The sequence below is a fragment of the Schistosoma mansoni genome, chromosome 3 (genome assembly GCF_000237925.1).
Source record: "Schistosoma mansoni strain Puerto Rico chromosome 3, complete genome".
NCBI lineage: Eukaryota > Metazoa > Platyhelminthes > Trematoda > Strigeidida > Schistosomatidae > Schistosoma > Schistosoma mansoni.
The window spans coordinates 5,592,154-5,605,973 of NC_031497.1; the positions used below are offsets into that span (position 1 = coordinate 5,592,154).

Consider the following 13,820-nt stretch of genomic DNA (forward strand, 5'->3'; position numbering starts at 1 on the left):
TTATCTATGACAAAGTTCTAAGAGAATGCTTTGAGAATGTATCTAGAAAATCTAACAAAAATGTCTTCACTTATTTCTTTCTTACACGTTTTGTTAGGGATTCGAGTGCATTTTAAAGTCCTCTTAGAGGTAAGAGTAGTGTTGTTAATAAGGTTTTACCAATGTATCATCCTTTCAAATTGAAATTTTATTGTTATGTGATGGTAAACGTGATGTGTGGGCGAGAGTGACAATGATTGGTTGTTTGCTGAGTCGAATATTAGATAGGATGACAGGTGTTATATGTGTTATATTTATTCCCCTATCCTTATTATGTATTGACGGTTATTGATTGACTGTTCTTTGTTGTTGGATTGTGTCGGATTTTGGTGTGGAAATATATTGACGTTATAATCAGGCTAATCTCATGTTCTTGATCTGAGTTGTGTTGAAGTCCTGTAGAATAGACACTGGGTGGGAAATCTAGTGTAAATATTCGCCTAAGGTAAATTAACATCCCACATACGTATAAAAAGTGAAAGGACTGTTATAAAAAGAAACCCTAGAGTTATAACAAGTATCCTAAAGTTTATAACAGAACGGTCACTCAATTTCGTGGATCCGTTGAAGTTAGATATTAACACCGTTGGATGCCGGTCAGCTCAGTGGCTTAGAGGTTAAGTGCTCGCGTAAGAGACTGATAGGTCCTGGGTTCGAATCTCGCGGGACGAGATTGTGGATGCGCACTGCTAAGGAGTCCCACAATAGGAAAAAAAGGCCGTCCAGTGGTTTCAGGTTTTTGATGGTAGTCTAGCTTCAATTGACTGATGAATTCAACTATAAAATTATTAAAATCCCCACAAAACCCCTTCTGATATGTGATACAAATCAAGAAATTATTTGAAAGAAAACCTCATAATAATTTAATAACTACTATAAAAGGTCTTCTTTAAAACAGAATATTAAATTACAATCAAATCCTGAAATCAGAAAAAGTTGTATTGATTTCTTTTACAGCTAAGAAGAAAGTTTAAATAACTGGTGAACTATGTTTGAATATGTTAATGAATATTTAAGCAATGTTATATTAATATCATAAGTTTTCAGGTATTCGTATGAGTTGATTTGTTGAGGTCATTCAGAAAATAGTATTTTTTAGATATCATAATATGGTGTTAGTAGGCCGGATACTTTGTAAATCTGATCTTTGAACTTTTAAGCTCATAATTATAATAAAGACAGTAAATTATTATTATTATTATCATTATTACCTTTACTCAATATCATATTTTTGGTACAATATAGAATTCTCAGCACAAAGTATTTCAAAAAGTTTCCGTTTCTTACTTCTTCGTCGATCCTGACGATAAATATTTGAGTGATCATCAATTAGAAGTTAGCAGTCCAGTCAATCGATATCTGAATAATGTACATTCTTTTCCCTGCATATTGCCAGAAACCACGATATCTCTGACTAGGCCTTTTGTAGCCTTTACAGCGAAAGGCTGTACACTTTTCATAAATACACCTGAATAGGTTATGCGATTAAAAGCCATAATCATGTGTTAAAACAAGTAAAATTAGATAAATTGTTGAAATATCTAGATGTCAGGAACAGGTAGCCCAGATGTTTAAGCAGGCGGCCAGTGATGAGTTCTAAATAAACTTTTTTTCATTTGATTTTGTATCAAACTCAGATTTTACTATTTCGAAGTTAGAATTTTAGTCCATGGACAATGTTAGTAACTTCTCATTTTGAAAACAGAACTTGGTTTACTAAAAACAAACAAACACACTCAACTCCTAATTAAGCTTTCATTAAATAACTCCATATACAGTCTATCTGTTAGATAGAAATCTATTTAAAGAGAGGAAAAAATCTCTATTTTAACTAAATCTTCAAATATATACAAACTTTAGAATTCATCATCTCATCATATTCCCATCTTACTTTACTCTCATTCCTTGTCCCCTTTTTTTTAACTCAGTGATGTCTAATGTTGTTTTTCTAGACAGAAAATAATTACCACATCATTAATTTGGTTACAAATTTTGATAAACTTTGTGAATCTTTCAACTATTTTGCAGCTGATAAGAGTTACTTCTGTAATTTTATTTTGCAGACTGTCTGTTATGAACTTTCTCTTTCGATTTTATAAAGAGGAAAAAGAAACATTATATAAACGATCATCAACCAACAGTATATTATCATCTAGTAGAATGTATAGAGGAAACTTCCCTTAAGTAAGAACTACTTTTGTTGAACCAGTAGAAGTAATATTTCAAGGAACATTAACGTTTATTATACACAAACTGTCTTGTGTAAGAGAACGAACTTACAAAATCTCTTAATAAAATCTGAGTACCATACAGTAAATAATTCACTATTGAAAATGTCAATCAATCATTTCAGACTTAATTTTTCCTTCATTTCAACACAAATCACTCTCTGTTCTCATTCTCATCTGTTCAATCTTCTTAACCTTCTTCCGCCAGCTAATTCACTTTCGATTGGTGATATATACTACTTATATCTGTCGACAATAGTAGCATACAACATAACTGTATAGTCAACATTTAAGAGGTAGATTAAAAATATACAATTACATTGGAAAGTTAACTAACTTAATCATAAGATTACAGCTTTTGTGAAGTTAAATTTAAGTAATTAGTTATTATTTGTTAACAACGTATTCATATTGCAGGATATTTTCAAAGTAACTGAAGTCATACTGACTTATGGATTTAGGTGCTAGCAAATGCTTGCGGTAGGATAAAGTCAATAAAACGTCTTATAATTTCTTCATTTCGCTCTTTTTAACATTCACTTGCCTATATTTTACATGATGATACACAAAATATTATCACATTATGGCGGTATTAGGATGCCGATTTCTAATTAACCAGAATAAACGATGAGAAACCTAAGTGAATATAAAAACAATAAAGCTCATGAAGACAATCAAAAGCTAACTTGTCTATCAGAATAAACCTGTTTGACACATCTGAACTCATTTTTAAAAGGTCACTAATGATAGTATCTGAAATAACAATTAGGGTTTAGCAATTAAATTAAACCTTCGATTGAACTCAATATTTATCAACAGTCTGTCAACAATTACAAATTTAAGATACTTTTCAAAACAAGTTTTATTAATATATGACGAGATATTTTAGATTAACCTTGTAGTGTAGTCTACTTATATCCATATAAGTAGTATATGACGATGGTCAGACATAGAATGTATTTTGGCAGAAGACCGATAAGGAAAGAACTGAAATGAAGCGCGATTGGTAGGAAAATGCATGAACAATGGAATTAGAGAAGATGAACTGATATTTAAAGAAGGAACAGTGAAGATTGAGACAATTGGTTGTTATTTTGCAAATTAACTGTTTGCTGTATGGTTATCAGAATTTAGTGAGATAGTCTGTAATTTGTGCTTAAACACATTCGATTGTGCCCCGCACGTGTTCTTGATCACTACAGCCTGACTATCCTTATTGCTATCCCACGTTTCATTTACGTGAAAAACTATATAAATACCCCGCCTGTAGCTCCTCTGGGGGTTACTGCCGGTCCCAAACCCGGGTAAAGGAGGAGGGTTGGGCATGGGGTTAGCGACCCCATCCCGTAGAAAATCAACTCGCTAAAAAAACGCTTACCAGAAAAAATCATTCAAACCATTCAAACTCTGCACTGGGAGTAGAAGGAATAATTATGACGTCTCATGATGAAAGCCGAGTTCCTTCGGAAGTCATGAGGCCGATGCACCTTCTTACAACCAGAGCGACAATTTTTATAGGTACATGGAATGTCCGAACAATGTGGGAGAACGGAAGAGTCTTCCAAATTGCTGCAGAAATGAGAAAATACAACCTGGAGGTGCTTGGAATCAGTGAAACACATTGGACGCAGGTTGGACAACAAGACTGTCTTCAGGAGAACTTCTGTTATACTCCGGTCATGAAGAAGAAAATGCCCCACATACACAAGGAGTTGCATTGATGCTGTCCAGAAAAGCACAAAATGCACTTATTGGATAGGAATCTCATGGACCAAGGATCATCAAAGCCTCCTTCAAAACAAAGAGAGTGGGCATTACAATGAACGTCATCCAATGCTATGCGCCTACCAACGACTACGATGAAGACACTAAAGACCAATTCTACGATAGGCTGCAGTCGATCGTCGAGAAGTGCCCAACCAAGGACCTGACCATTCTGATGGGAGATTTCAATTCCAAGGTTGGAATGGATAACACTGGATACGAAGACGTCATGGGACAACATGGACTGGGAGAAAGGAACGAAAATGGTGAGAGATTTGCAAACCTATGTGCCTTCAATAAGCTGGTCATAGGTGGCACCATATTCCCACACAAAAACATACACAAAGCCACTTGGATTTCACCGGATCACACTACTCAGAATCAAATCGACCATATCTGCATCAACAAAAAGTTCAGGAGGACGATGGAGGATGTGAGAACCAGAAGAGGAGCTGATATAGCATCCGATCATCATTTGCTGGTCGCCAAGATGAAACTAAAACTCAAGAAGCACTGGACAACGGTGCGGACAACATCACAAAAGTTTAATACGGCCTTTCTTCGAGATGCTGACAAACTCAACAAATTCAACATAGCCCTCAGCAACAGGTTCGAGGCCTTTCATGATCTACTCAATGGAGAGGGGACTACCATGGAGAGCAACTGGAAAGGTATCAAGGAGGCAATCGTTTCAACATGTCAAGAGGTTCTAGGCCAAAAGAAGCACCATCACAAGGAATGGATCACTGTTGGTACACTGGATAAAATTGAAGAAAGGAGGAACAAGAAGGCAGCAATCAATATCAGCCGAACAAGAGCGGAAAAAGCCAAGGCACAAGCCGAATACACAGAGGCAAACAAGCAAGTGAAGAGGAGCATCAGAACCGACAAACGTAAATATGTGGAAGATTTAGCAATGACAGCGGAAAAGGCTGCAAGAGAGGGAAACATGAGACAACTGTATGATACAACAAAGAAACTTGCTGTAAATTACCGTAAGCCAGAAAGACCAGTGAAAAGCAAGGAAGGCAAAGTAATCACCGACATTGAAGAACAACGAAACAGGTGGGTAGAACACTTCAAGGAACTCTTGAATCGACCAGCTCCATGAACCCACCCAACATCGAAGCAGCACCCACAGACCTCCCAATCGATGTTGGCCCACCAACAATTGAAGAGATCAGTATGGTCATTAGACAAATCAAGAGCGGCAAAGCAGCGGGACCAGACAACATCCCGGAAGAGGCACTGAAAGAAAATGTAGCAGCAACTGCCAAGATACTCCACATCCTCTTCAGTAAGATTTGGGATGAAGAACAAGTACCAATAGACTGGAAAGAAGGACTTCTGGTCAAGATACCGAAGAAAGGCGATCTCAGCAAGTGCGACAACTGCAGGGGCATCACTCTTCTCTCAATACCAGGAAAAGTATTCAACAGAGTGTTGTTAAACAGGATGAAGGATTCCGTGGACGCACAACTTCGAGATCAACAAGCTGGATTTCGTAAGGATAGATCGTGCACAGATCAAATCGCAACTCTACGTATCATTGTGGAACAATCAATCGAATGGAATTCATCACTCTACATCAACTTCATCGACTACGAGAAAGCATTTGATAGCGTGGACAGGACGACACTATGGAGGCTTCTTCGACACTACGGCGTGCCTGAGAAGATAGTCAATATCATACGGAACTCCTATGATGGACTAAACTGCCAAATCGTCCACGGAGGACAACTCACCGACTCGTTTGAAGTAAAGACCGGTTTTAGGCAAGGTTGCTTACTCTCACCCTTTCTCTTTCTCCTGGTGATCGACTGGATCATGAAGACGTCAACATCTGGAGGAATGCACGGGATACAGTGGACAGGTAGGATTCAGCTTGACGATTTAGACTTCGCGGATGATCTGGCTCTTCTATTACAAACGCAACAACAAATGCAGGAGAAAACGACCAGTGTAGCAGCAGCCTCAGCAGCAGTAGGTCTCAATATAAACAAAGAGAAAAGCAAGACTCTCCGATACAATACAATATGCACCAATCAAATTACACTTGACGGAGAAGCTTTGGAGGATGTGGAAATCTTTACATATCTGGGCAGCATCATTGATGAACACGGTGGATCAGATGCAGATGTGAGGGCGCGGATCGGCAAAGCAAGAGCGGCATACCTACAACTGAAAAACATCTGGAACTCAAAACAATTGCAACCAAGGTTAGAATTTTCAATACACATGTCAAGATAGTTCTACTGTATGGGGCGGAGACGTGGAGAACTACGAAAGCCATTATCCAGAAGATACAAGTGTTTATTAACAGCTGTCTACGCAAGATACTTCAGATCCGATGGCCAGACACTATCAGCAACAAGTTACTGTGGGAGAGAACAAACCAGATTCCAGAGGAGAAAGAAATCAGGAAGATGCGTTGGAAGGGGATAAGGCACACATTGAGGAAATCACCCAACTGCATCACAAGGCAAGCCCCCACATGGAATCCTGAAGGTCAAAGGAGAAGATGAAGACCGAAGAACACACTGCACTGAGAAATGGAGACAGACATGAGAAAAATGAACAACAATTGAATAGAACTGTAAAGGAAGGCCCAGGACAGAGTGGGTTGGAGAAAGCTGGTCGGTGGCCTATGCTCCATTAGGAGTAACAGGCGTAAGTAAGTAAGTAAGTAAATAATGTGGTTGATATGTTCTCAATTACATCAATTTCTTCCCGTATTTCAGCAAACACTTATATCCTTATCATTAAAACCAAATAAGTCAAGCCAAGTATAAGGATAAAATATAATTCAATGATGCATCTAGAAACTTTTAAAAGAAACTTTATAGTTCTTAACAAAACAGAAGTCAAATGCACTAAAACTAGAAAGTTCCCATGTTTACTTTACTGATCTTAAATGATTATGTTCAGAGAAATTTCCGTTTAATAAGCTTTCTAAGATGTACAAAGTGTGATAACTACAATCTTATATAAAGAAACTTATGAAGATTGTAGTGATTAGTGAAAGTAGAGATGGTTAGCGTTTTTTATAGCGAGTTAGTTTTCAACGGTATGGGGACTCTAGCCCTATGCCCAACCCTCCTCCTTAGTCCGGGCTTGGGACCGGCAGCAACCATCGGAAGGGCTCCGTAGCTCAGTCGGTTAGAGCATCGTGCTGATAACGCGAGTGTCGAGGGACCGATCCCCGCCGGAGCCAACCTTTCACCACCACATTCTCAGAAAGTAGAGATACTACACTTAAATCAATAAAAATGGTTTAGCTTCTATAAATGCGAATGCTTCAATATATAGTATGACTTGATAAATTATCCAAATCAATCCAACAATCTTTGTAATGACCTACATCAACCTGAATTCGTGGTGGAGATGAGTGCCAAATTACAGTTACTTTCTGAATTAATCTATTTTATTTATATTTCACAATTTGATAAGAAAAAAAAGAGTCAAAGGTTCATTTACTCTACTCTTTTAGTTAATAGAATTAGTGATTAATAACTAAAATTATTGTTCTCTTACTTAACAATTCATGCTGTTTCATTGGGTTTTTTTGTGCCAATTACAGTTACCTTTTGTTTGGATTCAATGTTAAATAACATTTCTGGTATATGCCAGACGATTTAAATCCCTGAATTCAATATTACTATGCATTATTTATCATGAATGACACATATATATTTTTAAAATTAAAAATTAAAAGTAAAGTGTCTCCTTTTAAATTAAGATGTATCTAAGGGTAAATGTGTATATCAAGATAGTTGTATAAATTTCAAGAAAACTCTAAGTTTTTATTATTCATTGGATATACTCCAACGAATCAATCAATCAAAGTGTATTTAATACAGATGACAACATTCTAACTAGTATTATAATTAGATTATAACAACCATGCATTGCATTTATTTAAAAGTATTCAGATTTTTTAGTGTATAATGATGCGTTAGTAACTGACGAAAACGGCCGTCCAGTGCTTCCAGGTTTTCCCTGGTAGCCTAGCTTCAACTGACTCAAGCTTTCAACTATGAAAACGAAATCTTATAACTGTTTTTATAGATTCTAAAGAAGATTTACATAGCGGAATTTAAAATATAGCTTGAATGAATAGGTAACTTCATATTTATCAGTCATTGACTACAATAATTGGTTTGTACATTATATTAGATACTATCTTCTCATCAGGTGTGCTACTTCCAAAACACCATTATTTTAGTATAGAATCTTAATAATCTGATCAAATAAATACTATATAATTGATTAACAACCGAATAGCGACCAGTTTTATGTTTGTCTAGTTTTTTAATCATGAAAAAATTTTATCACTTAAGTTACTGTCTAGTCACAAGTCCAAGTGACTTGATATTATGTTTGGTAGCTGCCAATTCATTACTGAAAAGTCTTAACCATAGTAAAACACAGATTAATCAGGATTTCTTATCAACTACTTCTAACTACCTCACATCACAAATTCTTTTAATTCTATTTAGAACTGGTAATCTAATTTCACGAATCATCGAAAGTGACTAGGTTCTAGTTAGACCATTCCATATTCATCAGTTTTAGAGCTAGTGGCGTATGAATCAATTGTTGGTCACCGGCAACCATGGAACTGCATCTCCTCACAATGCTTCACTGCCTTGTGGATCAGATCTTTAGGTCGAAGGCTCCGGGTGTGGCCCCCTAAGAAAACCATCTGCTTCGGTTTGGGCACCCGGGCAGTATCACAGCCCTCACACAAATCAAATGAGATATTTCTGGCGCATATATATTTAGTGCCCCCTTGTTCTAATATTTATGTGTTTAAATAAATAAATTAATAAATGATTAGCCACCCATTAATTTTCTAAAGTAGAAGTACTTATTTAAGAAGTACTTTTAAGTGATTATTTTTAACTAAATTTTAAATGGATTCAGTAATAGATTTGAATCTATATTGATCTATTTTAAATATTTATTAATAAGTTTCGTCTAGTTGATTTCTTTTTATTCAATCATAAAATCATCTTAACAAGTTATAAAGAAAGACTTTATATACTACTGATATATACTGATAAACACAAGATATTATGATTTCTAGTCATAAAATGATCAGTAAAATCTGTTTGTTCCAGTTATCATCTACCAGTTTAAACAAATGGATATCCATGCCAAGGTTGGAATTTATAATTTTGAATAAATTCAACATTGAGTAGACAGTTAATAATAAACTTGTTTCAATTTAATGTCGGTTATTTACTTACTTTAATTCCGGCTGTAGCCCCTCCGGAGGCTACTGCCGGTCTCAAGCCCGGATAAAGGAGGAGGGTTGGCATGAATTTAACAACCCCATCCTGTAGAAAACTAACTCACTAAAAAAATGCTAACCAGGAAAAATTTATTCAAACCATATTTACTTACTTTGAAGAAGTGTTTTAAAATAATTCATGAAATGGTCGTCCAGTGCTTCCAGGTTTTCCTTGGTGGTCTAGCTTGAATTGACTTATGCTTTCAACTATGAAAATTCATGAAACATCAGAAGTACAATTTTTCTACTCATTGGGATATAAGAAAAGTATATTTACTAGTTTAACCTTATATTTCTTGGTGTATTTATGGTCATTTGTAAGAAAGAACTAGCTAACTTGAAATTTAAATCCAACACTATTATACAGAATGATTACGAGAGCATCATCTTGTGGGAGATACAATTAGTTGTTAATGGTAAGCATAAGTGATTATATAACCAAGTTATATAATAGAGAATTGTTAAAAATAGGGGATGGAATACATTTCATGAAACATTATTTAATCTACCCTTTTTCAAAAAATAAAGTCTATGGGATGATGTAAATAATTATAATAGAATAGTTTTTCCAACAATGGATAGTGTTGAACAATGGCTATCAAAATAATCAAATAACTTTACAGAATGAATGCTGAACAAAATAGTTTACTTGTTAGATATAAAAATGTTCATATAGACTTCTATGAATCTGTTATATCCCGTGGAGAATTATGAATGGTAACTTTGAGAACTATCTATGGACCAATATGATATGTATATTTCCTATTGTGTAGTTGTTAAGTAACTAAACTATTCATATTCGTGTCCCATTTATTATGAGCTTTATTTTGACCCATAGACTATTATTATACGATTTACCATTCTTTAGTTATCCTCAGTCTATAAATTACTGTCCCCCCTATTCACAGCCACTTTTGGCTAAATCTTGGACAAATGTTATTTTCTGTTTTATGGTTCGATGTGGTCTCTTTGTTTGGTATATAAACCCAGAATGTTTGAGAATAATGATTCATATTGCAGAGGCTGTTATTGATGTTCTGGAGTAAACTGGCTGGGCTAGGCAGAAAGCAGCAATGAGTAGTGCTCAAGACTGCTCATACGGCTTTTGTGTATCATTGGGCGATCGATAAATCACTGCTCTCTTATTGGCGGTATTATCACTTCATCTGCTAAATAGGGCCGATACGCACTCTAGACTGCTCGTACGGTTTTTCGTGTGTCACTGTCTCAATCGATAACACGTCATACATTAACTGGTCATCCACTCGGCCACAAGATGTAACAGAATCATTTTGAATTCATAAAGGATTATCATAGTGTATAAACATTTTTATTTAAACATCATTAAGATAGAACTCTAGTCTTAACACTAATCATCACTTCTTGAATCATATCCGCAATTTTTGGAAATTCCATCGAATCAAGAAAGTAGAGGAAAAAACTATTCACATCAGTTAGAAGATTGATATAATGAGTTTATTTATTTGATGATTTGACAATCAAGATAATGTCATGTAACAAAGCATTCAACAATGATATGAAATAGAACAAAATCAAATGACAAGTAAAACTATAACCATGTGTAAGGAGGTTAAGAATGGAAATAAAAAGAAATCGAAACAGGAAATGTAATTGGAGTTGTAATCTATGAAAACAGCAAACATATGAAAATAACCGTGATTTACGTATTGAGAAATGGCATCAATATACGTGATCCATTTAGATATATTACTTATAATTGACCCAGTCTTTAGTAGATGGATAGTTTAAGCGTTATAATCCGAACTTCCACTGCTTCAGCAGTTATTACACTAATAAAATGGTTGTCACAGGGATTAAATAAATGTTAAAGAACACCTTTTTTATATCGTCAATACTGACTTATTCTGAGTAACTCCACTCATACAAAGTTTGTTCTAGCACACATTTTAAGTAGAATCATATGAGAAGAAATATTTTATGCACGAAATAACTTGTTTCTCGGGAAGACACGGTTGTAATCAAAAGAATTATAATCTGTACTTAATACTTGATGTTAAAATGCGTCAAATTGTGTATATTATATTAATGATGATTAACTTGACTTGGTGTTGTTTACTTGTATCTTCCAAATGTTATTTAGGACTATAATTGATCAGTCTCTTGTTGGTATAAGTGCATCCTATGCGGACTGCCTCAATATTGCCTGAAGTCACAGGCTTTATAAGCAATAGATGGATAATAGCTAGCAAGTGCAACAAAAAGTAAACAACACCAAATGAATTTAAGCTTCATCCCATTGCACAAGCAAGTGACTATCAGGACTCAGTAGCTGAGTGGATAACGCGATGGCATTCGAAGCAAAGGGTACTGGGTTCGAGTCCCAGAGTGAACATCAAATCTGAGATGTAGGTACATCCAGCTGACAAATCTCAAATAGGATGAAACGCGCGTCCTGGGTTCCACTGCTAGCCACCATCCATCACTGATAATTAACGTTTGAAAACTGATTTAAATGTTATATAACAGAATTTAAAAAATCGTCATCACAACATACAAATTACAGTGATAAATATTAAACCAAGACTAGAAATCATTCTTTTTATGTTAATAACAGCATCTCAAGAACCTTTCTTAGATAAAAAATGCTATTAGGTCGACAAAATATGTGATGTTTCAATAAGAAAGACTGATATTAACTAGTATGCATATTTTATTCTATTCAGGACTTATCAATTGGGTGCACCTGTCTGCTGTTGTTGATTTTATTTCAAGACAAGAAACTAATATCTTTCTCTCCAAATATCCAACATGTCATCCTCTGAACTACAAAGTCCAGATACCTACTAATTTAGTAAACAGGTATCACGATTATATCATTAATAATAAGTGTCTAAATTATCTTATTGCTGATGGTAATGGGTGAACTTTGATGAAACTTTATCCATATTATCCCCTTACATCACTAATCAGTTATGAAAAAAAACATTCACATAAACGTTTGGTCAAAACAGCATCTTTTTGACCATTGTATCATTGATGTTTAAAAGAAACAAAATGAACAAGCTTTTCCCCATAAATTTCCCAATAAAATTAAAATACTTAAATGAACCTCATTGTCTTGTACTGTGGGGATTTTGAAACTATTTTAAATTCAAATCATTATAGTTCGTATATTGATTAGTAAAGAATGGTTCAACCTCTGTCAATCCCAATGGAGCATAGGCCGTCAACCAGCATTCTTCAACCCACTCTGTTCTGGGCCTTCCTTTCTAATTCTATCCACGTTTCGTTCATTCTTCTTATGTCTGTCTCCATTTCTCGGCGTAATGTGTTCTTTGGTCTTCCTCTTCTCCTTTGGCCTTCAGGATTCCATATGAGGGCTTGCCTTGTGACGCAGTTGGGTGCTTTCCTCAGTGTGTGTCCTATTAACTTCCAGAGCTTCTTCCTGATTTCTTCATCCACTGAAATTTGGTTTAATCTCTCCCACAGTAGGTTGTTGCCGATTGTGTGTCTGGCCAACGGATCCGAAGTATCTTGCCTAGACAACTGTTGATAAACACCTGTATCTTATAAATGATGGCCTTCGTAGTTCTCCACGTTTCCACCCCATACAGTAGAACTATCTTGACATTTGTACTGAAAATTCCGATCTTGGTGTTGGTTGCAATTGTTTTGAGTTCCAGATGTTCTTCAGTTGTAAATATGCCGCTCCTGCTTTGGCGATCCGCGTCTTCACATCTGCATCTGATCCACCGTGTTCATCGATGATGCTGCCCAGATCAACCTGTGTATAGGTACTGAAAAATTAATAATAAACTCAAAATATCAATCGATCAGATTAACTAAGCGTTTTTAGAAATTACATTTTTTATACATACTGATATCAACTAGAGCATCATTAAAAGTTAGGGAACAGTGAATGCTTGTTTCCATCCTCTTTTGTTATTTTTCAACATTAATCAATCGCTATGCAATCGGAAGCCAGATTTCGGCTTTTTAACAAAGAAAATCTTTAATTCGTTTTTATTTTCCAGTATTATTTTAAGTAACAGTATTTCAGGAAGTGTTTATTTTTAATTCTAACTCTGTTGTTACAATTGAACAAAACACTTATTGTCACTACTTAAAATTGTGAAAAAACTATTTTCATAGTTCAATTGACCTGTTGATCTGAGCTGGACTATCATTGAAAATCTGGAAGCACTCGACGACCGTTTCGACCTAGTACGGGACTCTTCAGTAGTTCGTATTTACGACCCCACTTGTGGGACTCGAAACCAGGTTCTTCGATCTCGCGGGCTAACGCTCAATCTCTAGACCACTGAGCTGACCGGCACCCAACTGTGTTAATATCTAACTTCAATTGATCCATGATCTTGCACAACCCTTCATCTATTATCTGAGTGACTAGCTTCAAGATGGATTTTTTGCAGTTCTAATGGGAAGCCATGACCAGTGGAGTCCAATCCGTGTCGGGTGTGAAATAGTTATCCACCTCAGACAATAGAGAA

At 35.6% G+C, this 13,820-nt stretch overlaps 2 non-coding genes across 2 annotated transcripts; both read left to right on the forward strand.

Moving 5' to 3' along the window:
• The first annotated feature begins 7,172 nt into the window (after positions 1 to 7,172).
• On the forward strand, positions 7,173 to 7,245 carry Smp_tRNA_00959_Ile_GAT.1.1. The gene has a single exon. It is a non-coding gene (tRNA).
• A 4,387-nt stretch (positions 7,246 to 11,632) lies between these two features.
• On the forward strand, positions 11,633 to 11,699 carry Smp_tRNA_01309_Arg_TCG.1.1. The gene has a single exon. It is a non-coding gene (tRNA).
• Positions 11,700 to 13,820: the final 2,121 nt, after the last annotated feature.